The sequence below is a fragment of the Leptodactylus fuscus genome, chromosome 5 (genome assembly GCF_031893055.1).
Source record: "Leptodactylus fuscus isolate aLepFus1 chromosome 5, aLepFus1.hap2, whole genome shotgun sequence".
Classification (NCBI taxonomy): Eukaryota; Metazoa; Chordata; class Amphibia; order Anura; family Leptodactylidae; genus Leptodactylus; species Leptodactylus fuscus.
This window is the reverse complement of record NC_134269.1, coordinates 44,324,788-44,351,817: the sequence shown is the minus strand read 5'-3', so window position 1 is coordinate 44,351,817 and position 27,030 is coordinate 44,324,788.

The window sequence follows — 27,030 nt, the reverse complement described above, 5'->3', positions numbered from 1 at the left end:
CCAGAGGTGTTGGCATCATTTCCTGGGGTGTCATAGTGGACTTGGTGACCCTCCAGACACAGATTTGGGTTTCCCCCTTAACGAGTATATGTTCCCCATAGACTATAATGGGGTTCGAAACCCGTTCGAACACTCGAACAGTGAGCGGCTGTTCGAATCGAATTTCGAACCTTGAAAATTTTAGTGTTCGCTCATCTCTAGTCGTGATCTCTTATAATAGACAGAGCACTGGGGGAGAGCTTCTATTGCAGTCGGTTGCCTGACAGTCAGAGACAAGTCTGGTCTACGATTGGTGAGAAGGAGCTGGAAATTGCCCAAGTGTATCATATGTAGAAGACTGATAAATTTTTCACTGTTTTGACTGCAAAAAGCGACAGAATAGACCCCATAAATAAGGATATTAAGTGATTTCTAAGAGGTTTTTTATACATATAGATTTTGTTTCATTTGCACATGTAATGTTCTTTTAGCAAGATCCGAAAACCTATTTTCAATAGTCTGTTCATATTGTAAGTCTCTATAATTCCTGAGTACAGGAGGCAGAAAGCTTAAGCCTAGAAGATATCTCGATTAACAGCAAACTAGGCTAAACCAAAGCACAAGCCAAAGAGTGGCCCAAATGGTCACAATCCCAAAATGAGTAAAGGATCAGAAATTAGGAGCAGCTTTCGACATAGAAATAGTGCATAGATTGGAAACCATCAGTGAGGATACCCCAAATACTTTATGACAGTAATCTTTTAAGATCATGAATTACAGGGATAAAATATGATTAATAGTGACTGTAGGAATATATACAGGAGAATTTCTAGGACGTCAGAAGAATGCCGTGACTGTTCCTTGTCATAATCCTGTATAGTCTGCTTTATTATCCTTTCGGGCAAACCTTTCTCGTACTGGAGACAATAAGTGACAGCACAAAAGCACCCAAGAAGAATCAGGACACCCTCAAAGTGGAAAAGAAGACACGAAAAGATGTAGAAATATAATCAGAAAGACAGCAACCAGTAAGAAAAGAAATAAAGCATTGACCTAGGTGACACTGTATGTCACTTAAGGACTTTCTTCAGTCTTATTCTCCATCTTGTCTACCTCAATTATTATAACATGTCCAGGTTCCTACTATTCTTATATTGGCGATGCCTGGACAAATGTCTTCTCCTCCTTTATGTTAATGTGATTTGACAACCTGTTAAGCCAAAAGAAGATGTATATTCAGTTTCAGACCTTGGCTGTTATTTTAGCCAAGCAGATGTTACTGAAGGTGGGACAACTTAAGGAAGTAAGTAAAGGCAACTTTATCCAGCTCCCAAATATTTTCAGCAAATACATGCACAGCAGGGCTAAATACTCACTGTCCCCTTGTATAGCCTTTGCTTGGCTTTGTTTTACTTGCTGCTCCTTATATCACTGTTATTTAAATGCAGTAAATCTGTGGACAAACTACATTTCCCATGATTCACCTGCCTGCTCTCACTCTCTATACCCCTCTCTTCTCCGTTCTCCCCTGCAATGAAATCACAGGTGATACTTTACTCCCACATCTGAGATCACACGGGACTGTGATGTTTTATTTTCAAGTTCACTCCCCCCTCCCGTGAGCAGCAAATACAGAGAGTGAGAGCAGGCAGATGAATCATAGGAAATGTAGTTTGTCCACAAATCAACTGCATGTAGATAACATTGATACAAGGAGTCTCAAGTAAAATAAGACCAAGCAAAGGCTGCATAAGGGAACAGCAAGTATGTAGCACTGCTGTGGATGTATTTGTAGATAATTTTTGCAGCTGAATAACCCCTGTAAAGTATTTACCCCTTAGGTTAGGCTCTCTGGGTAACAGTCTGAAATACTGTGTGATCTGGTGAAATTTAGAAACTTGGAGGCACAACTATAACTGTATATACTCGAGTATAAGCTGACCCAAATATAAGCCGAGACCCCTAATTTTATCACAAAAAAACTGGGAAAAGTTATTGACTCGAGTATAAGCCGGGGGGGATCCACCATTGCAGATAAAAAGTGCATTGCAGTCTAGTAACTCCATGGGGATCATAGTAATAGCAGTTAACCCCATCATGTTAACCCTAACATATTAGTAACCCTTATATGGGGCACACAGGGGTTAATATGAGGGACATGATGGGGTTAAATGCTATTAATGTGAGGCACATGGAGTTACTGAAACTAAATGAATAACCCCAAATGCCTGATATTAATAGGCAGAGTAACTAAAGGAAGGTACCTGTGTGTGTCACTTTATTGTAGCTTCCTCTCCTCTATATGTGTCAATTTGAAATTTTTTACTTCTGAAAGCTCGCCCTCCCCCCTCCTCTCCGGTGGGTGGAGGAGGGGGGTCCAGTCTTACCGGCGGTACAATGAGTGACCTATTTTGTTAGCTTTTGCAGGGTGTTCGCTTTCCACCCCGCGCAGGCCTTAACAGGACCTTACGCAATGTCTCCTGAAAAGACCCCAGAGTATAATAATTGTTTATGGGTGTCCACAGTGGGGCATGATACTGTGTGCAGGGGCCACTATGGGGGATAATACTGTGTGCAGGGGCCACTATGGGGCATAATAGAGCGCGCAGAAACGCGTTGTGTAGGAGGGGGTTGGTCGAGGTCTTCGGCGTCGGTCGAGCTGGGGGGGGGGGCCCGTGTCAAAAGTTTGCCACAGGGCCCTGCCATTCCTAGTTACGCCATTGGCTATCGGTGCCGGTACTGTAGCGATTCACTGTGAGAGTGGTGAACAACGCGTCTTCCCTCTCCTCGCAGTACTCATCCATAGTCGAGTACTGAGCGGGCGTTCTGAGGGGTGCTCTTTAAATGTGTTTTTTTTTCTTAAAGGGGTTGGCCACTTTATAACTAACAGTCTGTAATGTGTAGCCCAAAGATAAATAATAAACTTTCTCATAGACATTCATTTCCAATTCTACACCTGTCTCTTTATTTTTGAAGCCACGCCCCCCGCTTATTTGGCTCTGCCGGCTCTCTGACACTCCTCCTCTGACCACTGAGCTGGTGACATGGAGGGGCATATGACCCAGCTTGACCATGTCACGTGTCTGTGCCTGCTCTGCTCTTCTGCCTGGTCTTTCACTACTCAGCAAGGACCTTATGATGTCACAGTCACATGACTCTCTAGTCTTGTTACTCGGTAGACATGTCTGTGCTTGCAAAAAGGTCCTTCAACAATGTAGAAAAGTTGTATCCCATTGCAGTGGAGGAACATGCAGAGTTGTGAGTAGCCTGGTGTACTGTGGGGATGTGAAAGATGTGGGCTGCACTGTGTAGTGTGGGTGAGATGTAGGGTGCATGGTGTGGAGGGGAGGATAAATCTGGGGGATAGATCTGGGCTGCATTCTGGGCTGAGAGATGTAGGTGCATGGTGTACTGTGCAGGGGGGGGGGCAGATCTCAGGTGCATGGTGTACTATGGGGTAAGATTTGTAGGGTGCATGTTGTAATGTGGAGGTGGAGAGATGTGGGGTGCATTGTATAAAGTGGGGGAGATGTGAGGTGCATTGTCTAATGGGGAGAGATATGGGGTGCACAGCTTACTGTGGGGGGCAGATTTGGGGTGCATTGTGTAGTGGGGGTGAGAGATGTAGGGTGCATGGAGTACTGTGGGGGGGAAAGATCTTGGGTGCATGGTGTACTATGAGGTAAGAGTCATTGGGTGCGTGTTGTAGTGTGGAGGTGGAGAGATGTGGGGTGCATTGTATAATGTGGGGTGTATTGTGTACTGTGGGGGGAGAGATGTGGGGTGCATTGTGTACTATGGAGGAGAGATGTGGGGTGCATAGTAGAGAGGCACGTGGAGAGCTGGGGGGTGATTGTGTTTGTGTTTGATCCTTGCACTGAAGGTACATTCAGGAAGGGGGGGGGTTTGGCGATGCACAAGAGGCTCATGAAGAATGGAGGAATCTTTCATATCTGTGGCGGATTTTGACAGCGGAATCCACGTCATAATCCGCCTACATACAATGATACAATGATAATCTATGTAGAGGGCTTGCTTTTTTTTTTTTTTTCGCTAGCGTTTTTTACGCTAGATGAAAAAAGAAGCTACATGACCTTTCTTCAGGCGTTTTCCGCCTGAAGAAAACAATAGAAGTGACCGTGTAGTTGTTTGCATAAAAATGCGTCACGTTTTTTTTTTTTTTTACAAAAACGCACGGTAAAAACGTGACGCGTTTTTTGCGGCCTGTTCTCTTTTAAGGGATGGGAAAACCACCTGGCCTTGTTGGAAGCGGTTTTTACAAAAAACGCTCCACAAAAAGCGGGCCAAGGTCCAAAAAAACCCTTCCTAATTAGGAAGCATTTTTTTCCGGTGCCAAAATAAATCACACGTAATTTATGTGTAAACTAAGCCTTAGGTTTGCATGAGAGGCACAAAGAAACTCTGGAATACGCTGCAGTTTTTGCCGTGCTGTTACCACGTTGGGCTTCGGCCATAAAAGACACATTGGTAGCTGTGTGAAACTTATTTGGAGTGTTCTGAGCTGTGGAGTGCTTATTAACACTATGGAGGTGCACTAGAAAGATATAGAATGCTTGTCTGGGGGTGCACAGGAAATATATGGCTATTGGTGAAATAACTGCCCTGTGGGTATCTTGCAAGGGGGGTCATAAGAATTTGAACTTTTCTCTGGAATTTGGACTGGTGAGGACCTGGTCCTTCTGGAGTAGGGGATTTAGCCATTTTACTGGCTAAATACTACTTCAGTTCAGATCTTGACCACTAGGGGGGAAAAAAGGTCCTGACTAGAGGTGAGCGAACACTGTTCGGATCAGCCGATCCGAACAGCACGCTCCCATAGAAATGAATGGAAGCACCTGTGACGCTGACTTTGCCGGCGGCCGGCCGGCGTCACAGGTGCTTCCATTCATTTCTATGGGAGCGTGCTGTTCGGATCGGCTAATCTGAACAGTGTTCGCTCATCTCTAGTCCTGACCTGTAATGGGAAATAGATCACACTGAGGCAGCTAAAACTATAAGTGATAAGAAGCAGGTCCTTACTGAGTATAGTGTTTAGTCACAACCCTATTGTACTCGATGGTGTCCGGCGGCATTTTATTGATTAGCCCATTTGAATTTAGAGCTAAAGAAGGTGTTTTGGGGCTCCATTCAAATTGGATGAATCATAGCGGCCCTCAGCGGCTATTAGTTGTGCAGGGCCCCTAGGATTCAGCCCAGTGTTGTGACAGTGACAGCCATTGTGGGCGCATTCTGCTAGCCGGAGGTGCTGAGGTGATTGAAGCTGTGTGATCACATTCTATGTGTGGGCAGTGCTGTGATGCGCCTCAGCCTGGAATGTAGGCCAGGAGTTTTACTTTCAGTTTCTTCATGTCCCGCCCACACAGGCCGGCTGAGCTCACATTGCAAAATCTCATTTTAATGAGGAACAGGTAAGATAAATTTCATTTTTACAGCACATTTGTCCTATAACCATCTTTCTGAGTTGCCTGGGGCACTGTGGTTTTTTTCAGCTTAAGGGTGGCCAACCCCTTTAAGTTTTCATGACATCAAACAAATTCCTTCAGCACTTATACTTTTAGCTATGACATGTATACCTCACTTTTGGTCTACTAACAGAGGATTTGTTTTAAAGCTATAGGCCCATTCCCACATCAAAAAATGAAGAGGAATTTGGGGTGGTCTTCTACCCCAACTCAGGACTTTTTGCTATGGCCTTTACTAGCTGATTATAATCAGTTGAATGGTAATAGCATAATGTCTCACGCCATGGCTTCTGCCGCAGAGTCAGTTGAGGAATTCATGGAACGATCAAGTAGGACCCTGATTTTTTTTTCATCATCCTTCTTCAGTCTGTATTCAATGGGAGGCTTATTCGGGATGGAATTTGACATTGATTCTGAAGTGGAATTTGTCTCAAAATCAACTCCAAATTCTTCTGTGTGAACTTACCCATGTTGTTTCATTTTTTTTTCTAACATTGTGTAGAGGGACACGTTTGAGATTTTTGTTTTTACTGATTTATCTTATTATAGAATTTTACTAGAAATGGTCTGAAAAGTTTTTATGTAGCAACACTCAGAGTTGCTAAAGAAAATCTGTACTCAGTCAATATATTGTGCAGTAACTAGGCAGAGTGCAGATAATGTAATGTATAGAGGCAGGCTCTGTAACTTGCCTCTGCTCTCCCTGCTATGGATTCATGTTTATTCATTGATTTTTATGTCACTCACTGCAGTGAATCCTTCTCTGCACAGCATGGCTCTTCTTCTGTTTGTTTCAGTGATACGATTTATAGCCATGTGCTTTTCGGTGAATTCTTTTTGATTGTAGCATAGAGACTATGGGGAATGCAGCATCAAGACATAGGGACCATTGATGTGCGTTGCACATGGTTATTGACTTACATTTTGCCAAATGCAGCCAGTCCCTGTTATGTTTGTTGAGGGTAAATGGGGTGATAACATTTTTATAGTTTTATTTACATTTTAACCCCATAACAAAAAGACTTTGCATAAAAAGGTGGGTTTTTTTTTTGCATAAAACAGTCTGCCATACAAATGAATCCTGGTAAATGACGTCACTACACGACCGCAGTGAAGGAATTTAGGTTCACACAACACTAAAGGACCTGTGATGGCGTCATCACAGGTCCTTGAGCCATTCTCAGATAGGATCATGCTAGGCAGTGGGCGGGGATACATTCTATTTTGTGGGCGGCCCTATATAGGATAAAGTGGGACAGTGTGAAAGCTGAAGAAACTGGAGTCTCATAGAAGATCAGGAGACTACAGAACATGCAGGCTGTGTGAAGACAAGAGGACCATATCGGGTGTAGAGTTTCAGTGAGTACTACAGGGAATGTCTTGTTCTGCCTCTGATGGGGGGGGGGGACTTTGGCACATTTCAGCAACATCCGTTCAGCCCTTTGTAACACAGAAGCTGCTCAGACAGTCACATAACCAAACCCCTGTAATCACAATTGCCCGATGTAGCAGAGTTTAGGCAGTGCTGTAGCACACCTCTGTAGGCTCTCCATATGCAAACATGTACATACAGCTGGGTATCCTATGCATATGCAGAGATGTAGCAGAGCCGAGAAGCGGGAGCAGGCTGATCGAACTGTGGCAAATTACTGCAACATCCGTTCAGCCATTTCCAACACAGAAGCTGCTCGGACACTGACATAAGAACACCCCTCTAATCCAAATGGTCAGATGTAGCAAAGTTTTGGCAGCGCTGTAGCACAATGTAGCAGAGCCGACACGCGGGAGCAGGCTGATCATCCACAACAGCAACTGGCTAAATATAAGCGGCTCAGCACCAACACCAACCCGCAGACGAAGTCGCGGGCAGATGCTAGTAAGTACATAAAATAATAAATTGGTCTTTAAAGGGAGTCTGTCACCAGAACCCATTATATCAACTCAGCCCCCCAGCTAGATAGATTAGGGTCACCTACTGTAAATCAAACAGTGATGTCTCGTTATGAATCGCTGCCACTGCTTACCCTTGGTTCACATCTGCGTTTGGTAATCTGACCCCCCGAATGGACTACTGAATGCATTTACAAATGGTGTGCTGTGAAAGCACACGGACCCCATAGACTATAATGGGGTCTGTGTGCTTATCTCGAGATCTCTGCACAAGTCATGTGGACAGTAAAGTAGATTGTGAAGCACTTTCCTGTCCGCATGTTCCGTGCAGAGATCTCGCGGCAAGCACACAGACCCCATTATAGTCTGTGAGGTCTGTGTGCTTTTGCTACACCCCACTTGCAAGTGCCTTCGGTAGTCCTTTCGGCCGGTGGGAGATCGCCATGCAGACTACCCTGAACGGGTTACTAACAAAGATGTGAACGAGGCCTTAGATATCGCTGTTTGTCAATATGTAAATGAGCTCGTTCAAGTAACATGGGCAATGCCGCTTAACTCTTTAGAGTAGTAGCAATGCTCTCATTGCTTCAAAGAGCTTATTTGTATATGATAGAAACAGTGATTTGGGCAACTGAGGCAGCACTTCAAAGTGGAAAACAACATTTGATTCCGGTGACCCAAAGGTATCTATATGCGGGTCTGGGTTCATATGCCGGTTTCTCATACAGACTACCTTTAAAGAGAGTTGATCAACTCCTCCAAGCATACTCAACTGTCACCAGCGTGTTACAGAGCACAATAAAGTGACAAACAATCATACCTTTGTTATGTATGTCCCATTTGTAGAGTTGGAGAAAAGCAACTATCAAGTCTAATCCAAATGAGTCAGTTGGTGCACTGGGGGCGGGCCATCCTTGAGCACTGCTCTTGCCACCCCTACCACCTCCCTGTCTGCTCCACCCCTTGTAGTGGAAGTTGGTTCTCCCACTGCTATGACATCATCCATCCTACCTAAGCAGAGAGACCAATGCTACCACAAATGTGTAATGTGCTCTCTCACACAGTGGGGGCCTTTAAATATGCTTGAAGGAGGTGAGAGATTCTCTTTAAGAAATATGTAAAATAGAGGGAAAAAACTGTTCCTCCAGTGCCATCTATGGGTATGGCTGGCACTGGAACAATATTTATGTATGTTCCGGAGCAGTGTTATTAATGTATAAATCAGTGTTTTATTCGCGTTTTTGTAACACAGAAAGTATGCCAAAAAGTAATGCAAAACCACAAAGTGTACAGCGCTAAGTGTGCCGACGTTGCCAGTTAGACTTAGAATAAGATTGTAACAAGGTTGAAATGTCTAACCGGCTTGTAACACGACTCTAATACTGTAATTTACGTCACTCAATGTCTGACTTAACACTTCCTAAAAGATAATTTTTTTTTTTTTTGCCCTGAATAAAGTCCGGGAACTTCTAGTGAGCGATTCTTGAAGTGCACCAGTTTAGTTAAACTCCTGCCATCTTCTGTAATGCTCAGCAATGGCTGCGAGCGATGACTCTGCCTCCGCCTTCCCCTCTCAAGTGACACGAACTTACTTTCAGCATCATGAAAAACTGATAGCTCGCTGCTTTTTTGTGCATTTTCAGCTGGAATGAACTGACTCTCTCTGCACCATGGGAGCATTTTTCTTCTGAAAACTGTCTTCAATTGAACTTATATGTAGTGGTAAAAGGGACAGTGAAGCCGGTCAGGATTGTGCGGCTCCCAGGTGGCTTTTACTAGCACTATTTCTGTCTTCAAGTACGAGTGAAGTGGGCAAGATGGTTGACACCTCAATAGTTATCTTCTACTAACTTTCCTGAAGAGGTATCAAACAGATAAAAGGGTTTCATGCAAAAAGTATAAAATACAAGGATATGTTGCAACAGCTAGGGGTAGGTCAAAAGGCATAAAGGCCGGCTTTGTCCTAAGGGGTACAACGCCATCCTGTGATTGTAACCCTGGCATCAGTGCTATAATGGTGGGACTTCCCAGGGTCCACTGGTCATCTGGCTATATGCTATCCCTCTTAAAGGGAATCCATCACTAGAACCCAGCATATCAATCCAGTCTGCCGATAGACAGGCTAGGGTTACCTGAATCAAACAATGAATTGGTTCCGCCATTTCTGAAATGTCACAAATTTTTCCCCATCAATATGCAAATTAATTTGTTGAAGTAACAAGATTGTTGCTCCACATAGGTAACCACAATGCCCCCATTGCTCCAAAGAGTTCCTATTAACAAAAAAGGCTATATCTTGGCAATGGAGGCAGTGATTCATAAAAGGATTCAAGTGACTCTAAGCTATCTGAAGGGTTGGGTTCTTGTGGCAGATTTTCTTCAAGGCTGAGGCCCCACATTGTCGAAAGACCGCTATTTTGCTCAGGTTTTTTGAGCCATCGCCATGAGTGCCTACAAAAGGAATGCATAATATATAGCAAGCATTTATGTATCTTCCTTCTGCTCAATCCACTACTGGCTTTGGCTAAAAAAAACGTAGTAAAATCTGCAACAAAAAGAGCGTTTCTCTTCTCTCTTGACTTCAGGCACAAAATGAGCAAAATAAAATGTAGGCTTAACTTCAGGCAAACACAAAATAAAAACCTGCTCGTCTGAGCAACTAACTAAACAGAAATGATAACCCAACTATACATATGGCAGCCGCATGAATAAGCACAAGCACAATATTATCTCACCGGACTCAGGTTTACAGGACAGACCTACAAACCTCCTTTCACTCCCTGGATCTGCATTGGAGTGCAGGATCTGCAGCCTTTTTTGGGCCAGTAATGAGCTGAGGTCTACTCAAGACCTGCACTGAACCACATAGAAGTAAAAACCTGGGGGAGATATAGTGAGATTCCAGTACCCTGCCTGTCACCTTCTCACAATACGTTGGAAGAATGTCACCATTCACAGATAATGAGCACAATAATGTTACTGTATAGTAGTAGGTCATCAGCTCGGCTGAGAAGTTTTTGGGGATGAAGAAGAGTCCAGTTGGTGTAGTACGTTCCACAGAAGGAGGGATGCTTCGAAGAAATCCTAGAAACAAGTATGTGCTGACCAGGGCCGGCGTCAGCGCACGGCATAGTCGGGCAAGTGCCGGGGCCCACAGAGCCTCTGGGGGCCCCCCGGCACTTGCCCGCCCCAGCACTTGCCTGTCCCGATATCAGCTCATCGGCGTCCGACGGACGCCGATGAGCTGATTTAAATGCATAGGCGATTAAAGCAGGAACTGTGATCTCAGCTCCTGCTTTAAAGCTGCGGCCCGGCTTGCGTGTGTAGGCGCGATGACGTCATCACGTCGCGCTTACACACGCCCGCCGGGCCACACACGCTCCTGCCGCTGCGTATGTGAATGGAGTGTGAGAGAGGAGCGTCGGGGGAACGATGGGAGGTGAGTGTAAGTGTTTGTCTTTGGGGAGGGGGGGAACGGCATGACACTGGAGAAGATGAAGGGGGTGGGGAGAGAACGGCATGAAACTGGGGACAGAGATGGAGGGGGCCCAATGAAACTGGGGGGCAATCGGAGGGGGGGGGGGGGAACGGCATGACACTGGGGAAGATGGGGGGGTGGAACAGCATGACTCTGGGGCAGAGACGGGGGACATGAAACTGGGCAGATGAAGGGGGAGAACGTGATGAAACTGGGGACAGAGATGGAGGGGGGACATGAAACTGGGGGCAGAGGAAGGGTGTATATGAAACGGGGAGAGATGGAGGGGGGGCATATAATTTACAGGTGACTGTAGGAGGATCATACTGTTTGGGAGCACATGATAAATTAATGAGAATGGGCGGAGTCAACATAAGTGGGTGGAGCCAAATTTTCCGCGGCGCACACAGCGCGCCGCACATTTTGCCCCTCTTTCTACTCTTTAAAAATTGGGAGGTATGGCGTTGGTGATGCCACACTCCTGCGTGACGTCACTCACTTCATCTGCGACGCAGTGTCTCGACTACCCTGCCTCCTTTACAAGGGGGCCCACTGAGGCTCTGTCGCCCAAAGGCCCATAAAAACCTGGAGCCGGCCCTGGTGCTGACAAGATGAGAGAAGAACAGAGAAGGAGGTTTTATGGGGGTTAGAGATGGTCTTTGCAAGGGTATCTGGAGATTAGGTCAGAGAATTATCAAGGGGGGCAGGTTGGGGATGGTCTTGTATGTTATTGCTATTATATTGACCTGAATTTCTGGGCAGTGGGTAGCCTGTGAAAAGATTGGCATAAAGGAGAGGCAGGGAACCCGCTGGCGTTTCCGTAGGTATAATTGATATGTGAATGGGATTTGCTAGAATCCCATCCACTGTATAGTGTCTGTGAAATGCTGCATGTTTTTCCGTGGTGTTTATACCATGTAGGGCCCCAGCTTTTATCTGGTTTTCATAACTTTAGTCACATAGGATAATTGTCTCATAGATCCATATACTTGTAGGTGCAGTGACAGTAGAGGTAATAAAGATAAGCACTGCAGTTTTCTAAGACAACAACCGACTGGGCTTGAAAAGTAACAACCACAATTACGTACCAAAAAGATCCTCTACTTAGTGTCCCTGAAGCACATAAACCATTGTATTACCCAGCAGGGGGCAGCAAGGAGCACAGAAATAAAGTGCTATTGAGATCTGAGCTCCGTGAGGCGTGATGACAGTGAGATAGAAATAGAAGTGTTCTCCAGCACCATTGACTTTAGTGTGCTGGGTTCCCCTACACAACATCCAGTTACAAATGTTCTATCTGAAGGTGCTAAAGAATAATTCTGCTTAAACTATGGCTGATTTCTCAAGATGCTAAGAAAAGCGTTCCATGTGAATGGAGAGAAGTGAGAAGATATAAATCCAAAGAATTTGGAAACTTCTATATAAGTTTTTTTCTTGTAAGTTACCATATTTTTTGGACCATAAAATGCACCTGAGAAAAACAAGGTACGGGCGTAGTTTTGCAAGGCTACAGTGACAGGTGGCGTTGCAGTAGAATTTGGCTATGTTACTGTTAACCCCTTCCTGCTGGTGGTATTTTTTGACTCATCTTTCAAACCCAATAACATTTTTATTTATTTTTGTGCCATATAAGTCCTTAATGTTTGCAGGACAAATTGTTCTTCATAACGATACCACTAATTCACATCAGAGACGCAATGTAATGTAATGACATTTATTTAGCACCATAATACTCCACAGTGCCGTACAGACATTGACAGTCGCTATCCCATATAGGGCTTACAACCTACATTCCCTATCAGTATGTCTTTGAAGTTTGTAAGAAAACCAGAGTACCCAGAAGAAACCCGCACAAACACGGGGAGAACATACAAACTCCTTGCAGATAATGTCTTTGGTCAGTTTTGAACCTAAGACTCCAGCAATGCAAGGAAACAGTGCTAACCACTGAGCCAATGCCTTGGAAACTATGACAGCCCCTCCGCAACAAAGTGGCCACCATCATCTTTAAAGTCCTGGGATCCACTGCAATAGTACAACAGATTTCAGAAAGTGGTTCACACCACCAAGACACCCTCTCCTCCCAATCCAGGTTCCGCAGCATTGCCCCACTCCTGCCACAGCTGGCTTCTGGCAGCGGAGTCCCCACAGAACCGCTCCTCCCACCCCCACCCACACATGTGGACGGTCTACATTCATGCCAAAGATTTGCAGGAAATTTCGAGCTCTGTATCAGAAACACAACAATCTTTAAGACATTTCTATAAGAAAAGTGTGAAAGAATAGAGGAAACAGGATGACTTTGTGGATGTTGTTGCAGGACACGCCATGCAAAATCCACCCTGCAAATTGCAGCTTTCCCAACCCTGTGGGGCCCCGGCCTTAAGGTAATAAAATGTCTTTAGGGTAAATTATTGGCTGTATTTGATAAATATCTGCAATAGTTTTTTGATTGAAATAAAAATTTTAATCCATTTGTATTATCATACATTGCAGTCTGCTCAATCCCATTCAGTATGAAATCTTGTCTACTGGCTTGGTCTATAACCTTCATCTCTGTTTTTATGAACACTCATAAATCAGACATTACATTTTTGTAAATATGAATTTAAAAATTTTTGCACAGCTTTAAAAATTTTCTGTAACCATCTTATTGGTTGATCGTTTTGATCGGGTGACAATGGATACAGCCATGAATGCAGGAACTTTCTATGGTCTGGTAACCAACTCAGCCACTCTGTCTATATCATACATCACTTCAAAGGAATCTATATATACTGTATATCTATGTCTATCCATTTATATATTATATGGCGTTCAGCGTTATATGCTGTGCAGCGTATTAGTACAAATCATAGGAAAGTCAATAATTTATGATGTGTACGTAAAGCTATAGTCATTTCTGATGACAACATACAGACATGTTCCATTTGCACAGCTCACAAGTCACGGTCATAGTGATTATCATTCCTTTTCCAGGCTGAGTCCGAGAATACGAACACAACATAAATTTATACCAAGCACCCATTTATCTCATGTTGGTTGAATTTTCTGGGTTCACAGGTCACTGCTAATACAATTTCTTATCGGACACGTTACCATTCAGCTCCAGTGGAAAAGGGTTGTATGTGATCCCCTAGGAGATTATAATGCTTGGAATGAATGTTTATTTTCTGTGTATGAGAAAGTTGACCTCATGAACTTTCTTTTAATCCTTATACTGTAGAAAGTGTCGAGAAATTGATAGAAAGAAGCTTAATATTGTAAAAGAGGAGCAATGTAAATGTGAGATGTAATTACCATTAACTGGGCCTATATAAACCTGTAATATCTCATAGCCATATACAAGACATGCCTAACCCATAAAAGAATCTTATTTTCAAATCAAATCAAACAAGCTTTATTGGCACGTCCGAATAGATATTTGGCATTAACAAAGATAGTAAAGTGGGGGGGGGGGGAGCTGGAATCGAGGGGGAGAGTATGGGGAGGTGGGGTTCGTGATTTGGGGTATAACAGCCCGTGGAGTCTCATCTTCCTCTTAGTTGGTGACCGCTATATGGGGAGGTGGGGTGGGGCGGGTGATTTGGGGTATAACAGTCCGTGGAGTCTCATCTTCCTCTGGTTTGGTGACAGCTGGACACGTATTGGGCAGCGATCTCCACAGTGGCCTCTTCTTCTCCCAGTAGGATGTAGAGTTTCCTCTTCTCGTCTGCAGATATGAAGTCTGGGATGTGGGCAGAGAGTCTTTGGTAGTAGACGGCCCTTACAGCTGAGTATTTGGTGCAGTGTAGCAGGAAGTGGGTCTCGTCTTCTAGGGCCCCCTGGTCACAGTGCTGGCACAGTCTGTTCTCCCGTGACTTGTACGTCTGCCTGTGTCGCCAGGTCTCCATCTCCAGGTTGTGAGCGCTCAGTCTGTACCGGCTCCGGGTCTGTCTGTGCTTGGGGTGGCGTATTCTCTCCAGGTAGGTGGCCATGGTGTAGTCCCTTTGTAGGGACTGGTATACAGTGAGTTTCTTGGAGTTATTTATTGCGCTTCTCCATTCCTTGATGTACCGCTATGTATGTGTGTATATATATATATATATATATATATATATACACACTATATATATATATATATATATATATATATATATATATATATAATTTTGTAATATTCATTGTATTTTTTGGTATTTTTAACTGTATTTATACTTTTTTTTTTTTTTTTTACCGGCATCACATTAATAAAGTGATTAGTATTTTCAAAGAGTTTGTTGCCCTATGCATATACATTAGATGTACGCATGGTCAGCATGGAGACCCCCCCCCCAAACGGAATACTGAACACAACTGCAAGCGGTGTGCAGATAAAGCACACGGACCCCATAGGCTATAATGGGGTACGTTTGTTTTCCACGCGCTGCCCGCACGAGTCATGCGGAGAGGAAAGTACTTTACGAACTACATTCCTCTCCGCATGATTCGTGTGGACACTGCGCAGAAAACACACAGACCCTATTATAATATATGGGGTCCATGTGCTTTCATAAGATCACTGCTTGTCAATGCGTTCGGTATTCCGTTTGGAGGGTCCTGAAACAGACTCCCTGAACAGAATACTGAACACAGATGTGAACTGGGCCTTACATATTCCGTCCTCAGCTCTGAGTGATATTATTGAAACGTGGAAGTACTTGGGAATTGCAGAAACTAAGTTACGAAATGCAGACAGACAACATGAAGATACAGAAATGGGGTTGCTAAAGACAATTTGCAGACAAGTTACCAACACTGTGCACATCAATGAGTTAGATCAAGTGAATCAGAGGCAGAAAAATTCAGCTTCAAATTCCCAAAGTTGAATTTATCATCTTATACTAATTCCCCTGTGTGTATAGCCCCTAATACTCTACCGTCCCTTTGCATCAGTTTGATGCATGTCTCCATAATTCCTTTGCTTTATAGCAGCATCATTGGGTTCTCCAAGGTACATAAACATGTACATAGGCAGACATAAAATAAAATCAGCAGAATATCTTTGGATATTTTGGTTGTTCTAGGACTCCCAATCTTTAGTTCTGAATCTACCAGTAATAATTATGATCTTCCGCCTCTTCACTCTTGCTCTTCTGAGGAGTCTTCTTCATGAGATTTTTTAGCACTGTGGCATCTGCTCTATTCTTACGTCCTCTCAGTTACAGAGTTCTCGATATGGATTAGTTGCTTTGTTCAGCCCCGGCAGTCTAATAGGATTTCTGCTCAGGGACTGCTAGAGATTTTCTGCTAGTTCCTACAGTAGCTCTTTAGTTAATGTCCCATCAATAATTTCCCACCATCACTTTCCTTTGGATTGGGGGATCTCAAAGGTGTGCCTCTTTGCCGCCAGGTCCATACACACACATGCGATGACCTTAGGCTTGTACTGGAAACAAAAAATTGTCAGCATTAGGAAGCTGGTGACCAGGTTGTTGGCCGTGTGGGTAATGGCTTCGCTGGCATTCATTGAGTGGGCGCATGTAGCAGCAGTTGGATAGGGATGTTCAACATTGATGTCAACTCCCAAGGACTCAAGAAGAACTGTCTCCAGCTTGAGAATCTCATCCGCTGTGGCCAGGTAAACCTGATTGTGTGTGTGAATCTGCGATTTCTTTGGATACAGGTAGGCATGGCAGATTTTGATGACGTGCTCCAGCGTACAAGGCTGCAGAATATAGTCAAGAACCAGGGAGCTCAGCAACTGACAATAAGTCTTCTTGGTTACAGAAATGAAGGTGAGAAATTCTGATATGGGAAGATAGTAGCTAAATCATTGGTGAGATCAGATAGATTATTAAAGGAGTTGTCCACGACTATGATGTTGATGGTTGTGACTCCTTTCCCCATTACCAAGCACAGTTCTATACATTGTATAGGGGCTTTGCTTGGCATTTCAACCCCGCCACATTCGTTTGAATGGGAGTGATTTGAAGTATGGCTATATGAACGATGGAGGTGATGTCATTCCATGAGAAGAGGAAATAGAGCTCAATATCACAGTCCCCGATAACATCTTTAAGCATGTATGGAAAGGGACTGTATTATAGAGAGTTTTGCAGATGGGTTTCATATTTAATTAAAGTACAGTATAACCATTTGATAAAAAGACAAAAGCAAAAACATATATACAGTACATACCCATGTCCACACATAAAAGGGTTGTCCAGGGCAATTTTTTTTTTTTTTTTTTTTAACAAACCTAAATGGAGTGAATCAATACCATATCAATGTTGACTTGGTCCCCTGATGGCTTCTGATGCCTGGTCCCTCACATGGAATGACCACTCAACCAGTTACTGTCCTCACTGGTGACCTGCCTCAACCAGTCGAGTTGGAACAAGTAGAGACCAACAAGGCATGATATGCATAGGAATGGGAGCTTGTTGTTTTTTGACCCATTTTGACCCTTAAGAATAAAGAACTCACTGGACAAACCCTTTAATATTGGTTTGATTTCAGGGCTCTAGAGGATTGGGGTAAGCACTGAATAGAAGAAAAAAGATGACATGAAATAAAAAAAAATGTAGAATAGTTATTGGTGAGAGAATGCAAACCATGTGGAGCAATGGAATGAGGATAGTTGGTTAGATGGGCCGTAGACATACATACTGGATCCATACCTTCCCAATGTTTACTAAGGGTGGTCAATACTTCAGCGTTGTTTTATAAGCTATCATCTAATCCATTCCTTTACAACAGAACGTTGGACTATAGATTGGAGCTTTATAAAATGCAATAATTCATTAACATGATAACGTGGTGAGTATTGCAGTGGATGGGGAGAGAGGACAACAAAGGCCAAGCATCGGAATTCTTGTTAGTATTGGGAGATTTCTGTGATTGTCTTCCTCGGTCGTGCTGGCTTACATATACTACACTTTCTTCAAGAAATAGAACAAGGACCGGTTAGATGCATGTGAATATTTACTGTGACATCTTGGAGAGTTATAATCTTCCCTGTTTAGAAGATCATTACTCGCAGACAGGAAGAAGCGACTGTCAGAATTTATGATCAATGGAAACGGAAGACTTTTATCTTTTCTTAAAGAATTCAAAGACTTTTTATAGGCACATGAAGCAGGTCACCACAGGAATCCCCTCCTGCCTACACATTGCCAATTAGACCTAAACAGATATTGAAATCCTTACCAGTGTGGATTAACTACTGACGCTTCCTAGGGGTGCTGTTTGAGGCAATGGAGTACAAGAAATATTAAGTGCTACATTGGGTAGCAGCTAATAAGGCTCTTCTGTACACACTCGTAAGATATATTGGAAAAGTAGATCAATACACTGATTTGCTGTTTTACCATTTACACAAAGTCTGTCCTGCAATTGCTAGCAACAGATTGACAAAATGTCAGTAAAAATAGATCTACTGCTCCATAATAGTACAGGTTAGTGTCTCTTATTATCAGTGTCTTACTACACAGTCTTTATAAACCAGAACCACAAAATCAGGCTCCTTCTGGATAGATAGATAGATGCATTTAACATACAGTATCTACTTTTAGCTTGAAATTGTCGTACCTCTCAGGATTCATTTCAATTTGGGTTTGGGTGGCTAAGGTCCAACATTTTTTTCAGGTTGAATAAGTTTGGTACAAACCATACCTTAAAATGGCTTAAACATAATGTATAACACTGTCAGGGCTCCTAGGAACCTTTCTATAAAACATAGTGTAGAACACTGTCAGGGCTCCTAGGAACCTATCTATAAACCATAGTGTAGAACACTCAGCGCTCCTAGGAACCTATCTATAAAACATAATGTAGAACACTGTCAGGGCTCCTAGGAACCTATCTATAAAACATAATGTATAACACTGTCAGGGCTCCTAGGAACCAATCTATAAAACATAATGTAGAACACTGTCAGGGCTCCTAGGAACCAATCTATAAAACATAATGTAGAACACTGTCAGGGCTCCTAGGAACCAATCTATAAAACATAATGTAGAACACTGTCAGGGATCCTAGGAACCTATCTATAAAACATAGTGTAGAACACTGTCAGGGCTCCTAGGAATCTATCTATAAAACATAATGTAGAACACTGTCAGGGCTCATAGGAACCTATCTATAAAACATAGTGTAGAACACTATCAGGGCTCCAGGAACCTATCTATAAAACATAGTGTAGAACACTGTCAGGGCTCCTAGGGACCTATCTATAAAACATAATGTAAAACACTGTCAGGGCTCCTAGGAACCTATCTATAAAACATAATGTAGAACACCGTCAGGGCTCCTAGGAATCTCTCTATAAAACATAGTGTAGAACACCGTCAGGGCTCCTAGGAACCTATCTATAAAACATAGTGTAGAATACTCTCAGGGCTTCTTGGAACCTATCTATAAAACATAGTGTAGAACACTGTCAGGGCTCCTAGGAACCTATCTATAAAACATAATGTAAAACACTGTCAGGGCTCCTAGGAACCTATCTATAAAACATAATGTAGAACACCGTCAGGGCTCCTAGGAATCTCTCTATAAAACATAGTGTAGAACACTGTCAGAGCTCCTAGGAACCTATCTATATCCAATTTCAAGCTCTCTGAAGCAAACACAGCCAAAGATATTTCATAGTGTCATTATTATTCTTTGGGGTCTCTTCAGACCTAAGAGTATAATATGTGGAGGACCCAAAGGTGTAAAAATTAAAAAACATTCATACTCACCTTCCATTTCCTCCTTTCTACTTACTTGGTTAAATTATATTCTGGGTTCATTTGTAAAAACACTAAACAATTTGGGTAATCAGGTTCAACCAGTACAAGTCATTTCATCCATCTCCACTTTTAGCACAGAGCCCCAACCACCACTGGACTTGTGTCCCCCTTTGTTTCTTGCTGCACCCCATAGAAATGGATAATCACTGGATAGCCAGCAAATGTCCCTGGGGTGGTCACATGACCGCCCCAGAGCTATGGGTAAATATACATTTTTGATAAATTATGTTATTTAAAAAGTAGGTGAGGGCAGGGTGTTTAGATTAGTGTAGGTATTTCCATTTATCCCAGACAACCCCTTTAAGGGTCAAAATTCACTTTATGTTTTTTCAATAATACTCGCTGTTGGTTATATAATTCCTTCCCACTCTGTTTTCCTTCTAAGCTCAATCATTGGAATCCTACCTTTAGATGTCTTCTCCGTGCCGCCATTCAGTAGAAATCCGGGTTTTCTTTGGTATGCAAATGAGTTCTCTCGCAGCACTGGGGGCAGTCCCCAGTGCTCAAACAGCACTGAGGGTGTCCCCAATGCTGCAAGAGAAATCTCCAGCGAAGCCTCTAGCCACTTCTTCTTCTGGTGCTGAACTTCAACCTTCTAGGCATGCGCAGTCAGCTCTGCCATCGGGCCTCGGGCACAGCTGACTGCACATTCCAAAAGCCATTTTCTTGTGGCCACTTACACAGCAAGCTGATGTGTGCAGCCACAAGAAAATGTTCAAGGGCGTGCCCGAGGCCCAATGGTAGAGCCGACTGCGCATGCCTAGAAGTTTGAAGCCCAACGCTGGAAGAAGAAGTGGAGAGAGGCGTTCTAGGTGAAAATAGAGATGTTGCTGGAGAGTTCTCTCGCAGCATTGGGGACGCCCCCAGTGCTGCGAGAGAACTCATTTGCATACAGAAGAAAACCAGGATTTCTACCACGGAGAAGACTTCTAAAGGTAGGAGAAGAATAGCCTTTCTTAAGGCTATTTCTACGTGTTAGGGAGAAAAAATGGGATTCCAATGATTGGATCCCTTTAAATAAAATCTTATTAAAAAATAAACCAAACAAATAAATAAGATAGCCGGTTAGTTTTTCTTTTTTTTTCTATCAAATGTCATCAGCTAACAAGTAACATCGGAAGTGCAATGCATTCTGGGAGGTTGATGGTTCATGTACACGTATGCAATCACATTATATTCCACTTGCAGACACAATCCATGTGATTTGTATAGATAAATGTGGCCAGAACTCTTCTTTTTACTGTATATTGATTTCTAAAGTCTAAATACATCATGTTCAGTGTTATAAAAAGCGCGGCCCATTATTTTACATAATGACTTTGCAGCGTATAAGAGGACATCACAGCGGGGGACTCATACGGCGAGTTCTAGGAATTCTATTGTAATTACCATAATTTAGAGGGTATTTTTGTGTGTTAGTATCGATCCTGACGGTGAGAGCTGGAAGCGTACATGTATTTGTCATACGGCTAGAACAAAAATCAGAGTTTTCTTCCTCTGTATTACAAAGCTTTTGAAAAGGATCCTCCAGCTGAGACTATGCCTTTCAAGGCAGACAAATACTTTGAGGTTTTACAGACCCCGCAGTACCAAGGGGTTTACAAGTCAACTTGTGGAGGTCAAACCAGACTTAAAAAAAGGTTACAGGCCTATAAATAGAACTAGGGTCTGTGCGTCACAACTTTACTGGGAAAAAAACATCTAGTGATGGAGCTTGTCAATGAAGTTTTGCAATGACTGGAATGGTTGATTTCGTTTGTAGGCTCCTTCATATGAACCACATGCGAAAAAGCCACACATGTCAATCCACACCAATGGCCACTTTATTAGAGACATCTACCCTTTCCCAATTGTAGCTTTCTGTATGGAAATTAGACAGGTAAGGCCCATTTCAGATCTGTGTATGGTAATCGGGGATCCGCATGAGGAATACCGAACGCATTGACAAGCGGTGACCTTATGAAAGCACACGGACCCCATAGACTATAATGGGGTCTGTGCGTTTTCCGCGCGGTGTCCGCTCAGGACATGCGGAGAGAAAAGTACGTCATGAACTACTTTCTCCTCCACATGACTCGTGTGGACACTGCACAGAAAACACACGGAACCCGTTATAGTCTATGGGGTCCGTGTGCTTTTATTGCTCACTGCTTGTCAACGCGTTCAGTATTTCGTTCAGGGGGCCCCAAGCGGACTCCCCGAATGGAATACCGAACGCAGATGTGAACCAGGTCGCATGAGGACCCCCACGAACGGAATACCAAACGCAACTGCTAGCGGAGTGCCATTGAAAGCACACGGACCCCATAGACTATAATGGGGTCTGTGTGCTTGCCGCCAGATCTCCGCATGGATCATGTGATAGGAAAGTAGTTCACAAGCTACTTTCCTCACCACATGATTTGTGCGGGCATGGACGGCGAGCACACAGACCCCATTATAATCTATGGGGTCTGTGTGCTTTCACTGCACAGCGCTTGCAGTTGCATTCGGTATTCCATTCGGGGGTTCCCAAACGGAATACCGAACGTAGATGTGAAAAGGTAAAACAGAAGTTAACATACCTGTACAGGTGACGTGTATGCTACTCTTTACTGCACTTAAAACCAGGTGTTGATCATAAATGGGGAGAAGGTGCATAGGACAGCTGCTGCCCCTCCTCTTTAATTCAATTCACTCTTGGTTTGGGCCTAAAAACAACAACCAAGATTTCAAACAAACCTGAGCAAAACTTGACTGTGTAAACCCAGCCTGGTTTTGTCCAGGGATTTTGTTATTTAAGCCAAAGCCAGGAGAGGAGTGGATCATAAAGTGACGGAGAATATATATATGTATGTATATAGGACAGCCCCTCCAAGCGCACCTATAGATTAATGAAATGCATCCATTGTGGGTACACATTAATTCAAGCAGCCTGAGGAAAGATGGTTAGTTCAATGCACTATTGGATGGGTGTCAAGTGGCCATTCAGTGTATTATCTTATTGTTTTTTGTTTGTTTTTTTACGTGTGTTTTTGGAGGCATTTTTTAAAAACAAATTGGGACTATTTGTTCAAGTTTTTTTTAATTTTTTTATGTAGATTGTTAGCCCCATATAGGGATCACAATGTACATGGTGTCATAGGCCCAATTCCTAAACAAATAAACCAGTAATAAACCTAGAATAAAAGACACTACACAATCTTGTGGACAAATAAGGCCGCGGTGTTTATTAAGGGTCAGATTAGATTATTAATTAATGAATTAATTAATTAAATCAATTTTAAATAACGGATAATTTTAAATAACCAATAATAATAAACACAATTGAACCAATAGAAATACCAAATAATTCAAATAAAAAAATAATAATCACCAAAGAACCTAGTCCACCCAGCATTAGCTGGGTGACCATTACCCTCTAATAAAACAACGCGACAGTCTCATAAAATCAAACAAAATAAGGGAGGGTGGGTGGGAGCTTTGATGTTTTCAGCTACTTTTCGCCGGTGAATGCTTGAGCCCGGCGAAACACCTCCTTATATTTCAATTTTTTCCCGCTGTTTAGGATTTCTGGACCAATCCGAAGATGGCTGCACCAAAAACACCAGCTGCAGGAAACGCCCATGGTAAGTATCATGGCGATGCCTAAAGGGGGGAGAAGAGGGGGAGGGGGAGAGAAAAGCACACAAAAAACCCAAAAACACAAGCAAAAAACACTTAAAAACACACAAAAATTACACAAATTAATAACAGCCTGAATGGGCCATGACACCATGTGTCCCCCCAGGCTAGGCGCTCCAGGGGCCCCCGCTATCATTTTTTTTCCTATCAGTATGTCTTTGTAGAATGGGAGAAAATCCACACAAACTCAGGGAGAACATACAAGCTCCTTGCAGATGTTGTTCCTGGTGGGATTCAAACCCAGGACTCCAGTGCTGCAAGGCTGCAGTGCTAACCACTGAGCCACTGTGTTGCCCCCACAGTTTTTTTTTTTTGTTTTTTTTTTAATGCTGATTTTGATATTCCATAGAGAAGCCTATGGAACCAAACCGGATCCACAATACATTACACTAAAATGCACCACATTTATTAAGAGCTTCAGAAATCATAATAAAACTGTCACATCTATGAATAGACTCTATATATATGCACTAAAACTTTAAAGAAAATTATAGTAAATGTGTCACTGAGCCCAGTCATTTTTCACAACATTTTTTTTAAAAAAAGGTTGTCAAAAGGTGTTAAACAACAAAAAGTTGCAAATTATTATGCAAAATGTGTAATACAGCGCATTTTACAACTTTTTATAACACAGAAGTGAAACAAACTGGTTAATAAATTGCCCCAATGCTGTTTATTTAAAGTAGATTTCGCTATCGACTTTAATTCGTTCTTGACGCAGCCATTTATTGCTTTGTTTTTTTTTTAATTTTTATTTTTTCCTGTCATCCCTCCAAGAGCTTTTATTTCCATTCACTTAGCAGTATGAGGTCAAGACAAGTTGCTTTCTCAAATTGTACCATTAAAATTTCCATACTGGGAAATTGTATAAAAGATTTTCTTGAAAAAAAAAAAAAAAGTGAACGGAATAAAAGCTTCTGTTTTCTTGTTAGAATAAAATCAATGATGATGGATGTAAATGTAGGTATGCAGGCTGTATCGTTCATTCTGTCAATTTTTCAGTCTGTTTCTCTAATGCTATGTAAGGATCCATTCACACGAGGAACTTGGCGCTGATTCTGACGTGGAATCCGCATCAGAATCAGGGCTGAAATAAAAGACTCCCATTGACCCAATCAATGAATCAGTCAACTGAATCAATGGGAAAAAAAGCCACTCGTGATTTCAATGGGTTCCGCGTGGAAAATGGAACCCATTGAAGTCAGCGCTGATTCTGCCAGAATCCACGGCAGAATCTGCACCAAATTCCACCATGTGAATGGAACCTAGCAGAAAAAGGAACCCATTGAAGTCAATGAGAGGCTTTTTTTTCAGCGCTGAAATTCCACACCAAATTCCTCACCATTTTCCTCCGTGTGAATGGACCCTTAGGCTAAGGCCCTACGGGCCATATCCGCAGCACTAAAGCAATGAGTTCACGCAGCGGTTCTTTCCGCAGCGCTTTTAAGAGAAAGTTCACAGAGTTTTCCTCTGCGGACTTTCTCTTAACATTATATCTATGGAAAAGCCGCCGGGCAAATTGCAGCATTTCCAGTCCGTGGGGCTTGGGCCTTAGGGTCCATTCATACTGAGTTTTTTGGCGAGGATTTTGGCGAGAAAAAAATCTGCTTCAGGCCGGGGCCCCACGGGACGTAAACGCCGCAATTTGCCCGCAGCGGAGATGCTGCGGGAAAAATTGCGTCATTTTACAGTGCAAGCAAAGGGGATGGGATTCATGCGAATCCCATGCCCACTTTGCGGAAAAAAACACAGTGCGGACACGCTGCGATTCGCAAAACCATTGCAGCTTTGCAAGTCACAGCATGTCAATTATATCTACGGAAACGCCAGCGGCTTTCCCGTAGATATAATGGGAAGAGAAAGTCCGCGGAGGAACTCTGTGAACTTTCTCTTCAAAGCGCTGCAGAAAGAACCGCAATGCGATCGCACAGCGGTTCTTTGCGCAGCGCTTTAGCATTGTGGATACAGCCCATGGGGCCTTAGCCTCAGGAGTTAGTTAGTTTTTTACTCCAGCACAGTGTATGGACCTTGAAAAAACCATTAGCAGTTTTTCCACATGGTTTTTGCAAATTCTACTTCAAAATCTGCACCCAAATCCTCAACATGGATTTTCTGCCTCCCATTGAGTGTGCAGGTTTTTGCAGGCGGAATTTTCAGCAGGTTGTTAGTAAAAATCACTAGGCTTTGGCATGGTTATTTTTTTAACTAAACTGCCACCCCGATGGGGTAATTTAGTTGTTAATATTGATAGTGGGATTTTTCATAGGGACGGCCATCTTTATCATAAGAGCTCATAGCCGCTTTGGCCCCATTCTGAAAACAAGAGGTGCAGTTTGCCATTCCCATGAAGCAAAGACTCACTTTACTGCCCTTGCCCTGTACCTATAAATCCTGGGTTACGGTAGAGACTTGTTGCAGATCCTTATGGCACCTAACCGCCAGGAAAAGTGCAAGAATGGAGGATAAATTCTTCACACAGAGATATATTAAGCCTTCCTTATCTCTTTAGCAGCTTTATGCTGGAGCGGATGTTTTCAGCTCTGAAAAGCTGATGATTTTGTGTATCATTATTTATCTCTAAAATTCATTTTTTATTCCATGCTGTGAGCTGACAGGCATCGCTGTAAACACAGCTTCATGCCAATGCGAAACAATAGGTACCATGGAAATAGTGACACCGTGAGTATATTAATCATTTAGAAAATATTACTGTACTACAAAGGACAAAGACGCATTGGAAAAGAAGTTACCTAAGGAACATAAACTATTCACATAATCTTTGTCAAGTCTTACAATGTCTTAGCAATAAAGAGATTAAAATATTCACACCGCCATTGAAATCTAGCACGTGAATGTGTTGGCGCTGCAGCCACATGTGCACTAGACCTGGATAAACAGTGCAAGGGCTGTAGCATCCTTATTCCAAGGTGGTCCCAGTGCATTAATGCATCACAGAAGACACTTGGATGACACTTGCCACAAACTTGTCCTGTATATTCGGTCATGTGCATGAAGCCTTAAACAGCAATAGTAACAATACTGTGTGTAGGGACAGTGAAAAAAATCACAGGAAATGACGGACTCCATTATAAACAGTGGGGTTGCACGGGATCTGTTGTTGTTCGTCATTAGATGTACCTTTCTTCTTGTAATATAAAAGGGGTTTTTCCATCTTCCTGTCTCAGCAGCTTTTCCTGCTGTCTCTTCTTCTCACTTCCTGTATTCCTGCAAGCTGGGGGGAGGCGGCTTTGACTGTTTGATGAACAAGACACTATGAAGTATCACAATATAGACTTTGCCTTTACCATGAGAGATTATGTATTATCATTACTAGAAATCTAATATAAATGCAGAAATAATAATGTGTGCAATAAATGTATATTACATTACTCAGAATTGTATAGAACACTTAACATGCTTCTAGACTCAGTGTTATCTTTGAGTTTACATAGAGAGATAATAGACAGCCTTTATCAGCAAACTGCAATTAGCTGACCAGGTTGTTGCTGGAAGATCTGTAGATAACAGTGATAACAGCTCATTCATCCTTACTTATCACATAGGCCATGCTCCGTGGAAATGATGTGTAAACAATAAGAGGAATAATTTCACATATTAGGCAAACAAAGCAGCATTACTAAAGCAATGTATGTAGGAAAACTCGGCTTGGGGGTCACACGTCGATGTCTGCGCAGTCGGCTCTGCCATCGGGTGGCCGGCAGAGCTGAGTGCACAGGCTGGCGGCCATTTTTTGGAGGCCGCTTACGTGCTCATGTGCAGT